General features: G+C 44.5%; 1 long non-coding RNA gene across 2 annotated transcripts; it reads left to right on the top strand.

Annotated features, from left to right (window-relative positions):
- The first annotated feature begins 327 nt into the window (after window positions 1–327).
- On the top strand, window positions 328–4685 carry LOC122209935. 2 transcript variants are annotated; one of them, XR_006197844.1, is made up of 3 exons: window positions 328–414; window positions 1171–1404; window positions 2230–4685. It is a non-coding gene; the product is annotated as an uncharacterized LOC122209935 (long non-coding RNA). The 2 variants fall into 2 exon arrangements; XR_006197843.1 differs by having other exon boundaries at window positions 328–590.
- The last annotated feature ends 648 nt before the right edge of the window (window positions 4686–5333 follow it).

The raw sequence follows: 5333 nt of genomic DNA, 5'->3' as shown, positions 1-5333 counted from the left end.
GGATTAAACTGTAATAAAAATATCTAAAACTCTACGAACGAACAAGGTCATGTGCCTTAGAAGAAAACAGCCAGTGCTGATCAACTATCAACTCTATATACTCTATATTTTTAAATCACGACACTCAGAGATTTTCCTCATCAACTCATTTGGTTCGATCAGAAGGAGCCACCCCCCCAAAATGCATATATTGAAAACTACTCCCCAGCGTGATAGTTCTAGGAGGTTGGGGCTTCGGAGGGTGGTTAGGTCATAAGAGGGAAGGCCCATCTGAGAACTCCCTTGCCCCTTTCACCCTGTGAGGTCACAGTAAAAAGATGACTGTCCCTCAACCAGAAAGGGACCCTCACCAGACACCAAATCTGCCAGTGCTTTGATCTTGGACTTCCCAGCCTCCAGAACTGTGATGGATAAGTAAATGTCTGTTCTTTATAGACAATAATATGGTCTATAGTAGCCTGTAAGGACTAAGAAAATGATCTTTTATATCTTTCTGATATTTGGATTTACAAGTCTATCTTGCTGAGATCATGAGTTTTAAATGCTGGCAAAATGAGTAATTTTATACTTTTATTTTACAAAACCCTAAGGTAAGTAAGCTAAGAATGAGTCCACATAAGGGAAGACTTTAGTCAAAACGCACTCACATGACAGACTTCTAGGTTTCAGGACCCCACCTCTGCACTTAGACAGTTCTACAACACAGAAGAACCAGGGGCTTTTTGTGAAATGATGGTCTTTACACAGTACATTTGGGGCAAAGGCCACCGAGCAGCCCACTGCTACCTTTCCTTCCTTCCCTGAATTCTTAATGTCCCCTTCACATATTTGGTGCTGGGCCTTCGCCACACTTTTGCTGTTCTTTCCCTTTTCATATGCTGCCCTCCACTCCCTTGCACAGCGCCCTGAATACACGTGAATACAAAGTAACCATTCATGGCTAATACAGAGGATATCATAAGACAATGCATTTACAGAGCCTTACTCTTTTTTTTCCGTGGTTCTCGTACACCATCTCAACTGATGCTATGTGAGCTCCAACAGTCATGACCTTCATTTTCCACAGGAAAGAAACAGAGGACTAGGGGGGTTGAGTAACTTACATAAAGTCAAATATTTATTGGTAGCATTATGGAGCTGTAAACACATACATTTTTATCTCATTTCCAGCGCCTTTCCCGACACCACTGCTGGTGCAAGTGTGGTCCCCCCCCGGGGGCAGCAGTCTCCCACCTTCTGAGAACTTGCAAGATATGTGGATTCTCAGTCCCCACCCAGACCTGCTGACCAGGCTCTGGAAGCGGGATCCCTCGATCTGGGTTTTGGCAAACGCTCCAGGCTCCAGGCAACTCCGACACACTCTCCAGTTGGGAGAACCACTGCTCTACGCTGCAAAGATTGAAGGTTAAAGTGTTTGTCTAATTATGTTCAGCAATTTCATAAGAACAAAAATGTGTTAAGACTTGACCAAGAATTGTTAAATTCTTTAAATAACTAGATCATACTAACTTAGGTTTCCCTCATCCTGACACACTCAGTGGTGGAAAGAACGAAACAAAAACATACAGAACAAAAAACCCCTATCAAGTACAAATGAGCACAAAGAGCTTCTCAGCTCTCCAGCACTAGTCACGGCCACTCCTACTTGCACCGGCCCCACCAAAATGAGCAGAGCACAGGCCGGGGGCTCAGAAATGCCATCTTGCTTCAGCTGCCCCCCCGCACCCAGCAGAACCCCTTCCCCGCCACACCCCCCCCCCCCCCCCCCCCGCCAGCTTGTGAAATGTTGAGTCAGCAAAGGGGCTGCAGTCCCGGGCACTGGGGGGACAGGGCCGCAGGCTGGCTCTAATTCACTCACCGAATAACCAGGTGGCGCCTGTGAGTATGTGCTAGGCACACAGGACACAAAAGTGACCCCTCGTCCTTGAGGAGTTCACATTTGAATGGGAAAAAAACCACGGCAAATTCACCAATATTTGAATTCAGCCTTGAAGGAAGAGGACTCACGGAGAGTTCCAGCAGGCAACAGCCATGAGGAAGCCCCACCTTGCTGGCATCCGCCCACGTCCACCTTTTCTTCCCCCAGATCCTCAGGCGAGTTCGGCTAAAATTGATCCTTACCACTAGGCCATCTGGCAACTCCACCCAACTGTTTACGTGGTGCCCGGCTACTTGCTTCAAATCCCTTCATTAATTCTCTGCTGTTTAATTTGTTCCCCCTCCCAACAGCTTTGACACCAGTGGCTGTTCTCATTCTGCACAACGTGGAAACATCTCTAGCAAACAAACAAACAACCGCACTTACAGATGTGTGGTGCAATCCTGCTGCCCACAGAACATTCGGGGCCTTAGTGGAACTGCGCTTCCCGCCTGCTCAGTAAGTGACGTCACCTCGCGTCAGCCAATGAAACGCACGCAAAACCACAGGGCTCACCCTGGGGCAGAAGCCTAGGGGCCCGGGAGCCACACACCTGCTGCACCCCCCTCCTCCCAGACAGGTATCAGCAGCATCTGACGCGGTAGCCCATCAGCCCAGGACGGACGGCACTGAGCAGAAACCCCCTTGCCCACCCACAATGGATGCGTGGCCTAAGCATGCAACAGATGAATTTTAACAACTCAGACTCCCAGGCAGCGGTCTCGGGACACCCCGCTCTGGAAGGTGCTACAGGTGGAATGCTGCTTCATCCGTGCCACTTCCTACCCTGCTTCAGCTGACAAAATGCTCTGCATTAAGTTGCAAAGGAAAAAACAAACAAAAGAAAACCCGTGTTTTAAATTATTCTGGCAGTTACAAAGTGTTGGAAACCAAGACGGGTACATATGGTGCTTGGAAGTGAGGAATTCTTACAGAACTATACCAGAAAATTTATAAGCAGTCAAACATGTCTCCGTGGGCATTTAAAAATGAAATCGATGCTATAAAGGCCAGATAGTCAAAAGCATTTACTAAAAGAGAAAAGCCTTTAGCCAAGAATAACATAATTTATGAGCAAAATAATTCAAATACAAAAACTATACAATTGTTATGGTTGAGGAAAGAATGAAACAAGTTGAAAGGAGCACAGACACTTGGCGGTAACAATCTGTGAATAAAGGAGTGATCCTTTCTCAAAAATAAAGTCCTTCTTGATGGTAAAAACAAAAAGTTTATGAAACTCATGCTGCTACTGGTGATTTTATTCATTTATTTAATTTTATTCATTTATTCAATAAATGAATATTCTGAAGTAATTTAAAAGCTAACATTCATCAAACGCTCTGAAAGATGATCTTTTTGTACAGAATAATCCAAAAATGAAATCCAAACCATATGTACATCAATAGGATTTGAAATGCATTATAAAAATGAAGTTCCTATTAATTCCCGCCCGTGTCTGTAAGCATACCTAACACAGCCTGAGAAACATACTGAAGGACATTTTGAAGTTTCTCCCAGAATAAGCGAATGGCCGTCTTACGGATCTCCCGACCTGCCTTTGTGCGGCTATGTGCCCTCTGGATTATCTGTTACTAGATGTGGCTCCTGAAAGGATACTGCTCCTCAAGCGCAGACCATGGGAAGGGGAGGTCACCACCTGCCTGACCTGCCCAGCCCATCCTGCCTAGTCAGGATGGCTGCCCAACAAGGGTGGGGGTCTGGCCTTGTGGCTTTACCTTCGCAACCACAAGAGATATTGACTGTTCATAAAACAGAAATTAAACACATAGAGAAAACCAGGGAGGCCGAGGAGAAGGGGACCTACTTCTTCAAAATGCCAAAACCTATCACAAATGCCCCCTCAGTGACAACCCCTCTAGGCGAGATCTCCATTTTTCTTGCTAGGGGTAGAAACGTTACTTTCTCAATTTTTAAAAATTAAATTAAAACGAGGAATAACCTCAGTTACCTTGGAGACATAGCTCAACACATGTTGGCAGGAAACTTGAAACACAAATAGGACATGACTCCCAAGCTTGTCCCAGACCTGAGGATGGGAAGAGCAACAACAAATACAAACTCACCCGGGCTGATCTCCCCCAAAGGAGGCTCCAGGCCCCAGAGAAGACGACAACAAGCACTGAAGGGTTGGAGGATGCTGGCCCTCCCCTTATTTCTGGTCCCTGTTCGGGGGGAGTTTCTGGTCCAAGGATAAATCCTTTCACTTTCCTTCCTAGAAGTCTTCCTTTGTCTTTGATTTTTTTTCTCATTTCTCCATTTACTCTTTAAAAAGGCCCCTGTTAGAGCTCTATGCCTTCTCTGAAGGTACTTCTGGCAAACACAGAATAAAAGAGCCTCTTAAATACAGCGAACCAACTGGTGATTGCCGGGAGAGAAGGCAATGAGTGAAACGGGGAACAGGGATGGAGAGGTACAAACTTGCAGTATAAAACAACTGAGTCACGGGTATGAAACGTACAGCATAAGGAACATAGTCAATGAGACTGTAATCATGCTGTAAGGCGACAGATTGTGACTACACTTATCATGGTGAGCATTAACGTACAGAAATGTCAAATCAACATGTTGTTGAAAACTAACATAACATTGTATGTCAACTACACTTCAGTAATGAAACAACAACAAGAAAAACCCACCAAGCCTACCACATACCTTCCAAGAGAGGTTTAAAGAGAAACAATAATATTAAACTGCTGAAAGCTACCGCACAGTGTTTTTATAGATGAAAATAGCTTCTATTTTAAAGTTTTTGATAGTTGTACTGACTACAATATCAGTGCAACTTTAATAAAGCAATGGAGCAAAGATACTTGTGAAATGCCAACCTACCATATGCCAGGCCTGGCAGCATGAACTGGGCATACTTAAGCCTTAAGTGTTTCCCATCACAGTCCCTATGCACTGAGTCCTTCTCTCCCACAGACCCAGTGCTCTGCCCTGGAACAGGAGCAAGGGCCGTGCTGGACACACAGGCCTGCACGAAGTAGGGCCATACTCATGATCTCTACAAAGCAGAGGGTGAACAGGATCTGTGTGACATACTCGATCACCCTTCCAACATTCTTCTTGGGAGAAAAATAACGATCTAAGTTGTTTTCTGTGAGACTTCCACAGTCAGTAGATTTCTGCATGATGGTTTTACTCAAGGAAGGTGTAAACTATGTAATATCAGGCTTTGACATAATAGAAATTTATCACGGATTATTTAAAAAAACTCTCACTCTGAAAGAAATTTCTCGAGGCTGGCATTGTCCCTGACTACTTATCCATCAATTAAGTTTTTAAATTAATGTGAAATATATCTCAAACTATAAGTTAGTGTTGGATTTTTAGTTTATGAAGGCTTAAGTATGTACCTAGCCCTTATTCCCCTAAAGATTAGTTTTTATTC

Source organism: Panthera leo, chromosome E3 (assembly GCF_018350215.1).
Source record: "Panthera leo isolate Ple1 chromosome E3, P.leo_Ple1_pat1.1, whole genome shotgun sequence".
Lineage (NCBI taxonomy): Eukaryota > Metazoa > Chordata > Mammalia > Carnivora > Felidae > Panthera > Panthera leo.
Note: the sequence above shows the minus strand (reverse complement) of the source record. Positions and strands in the feature narration are given on the sequence as shown.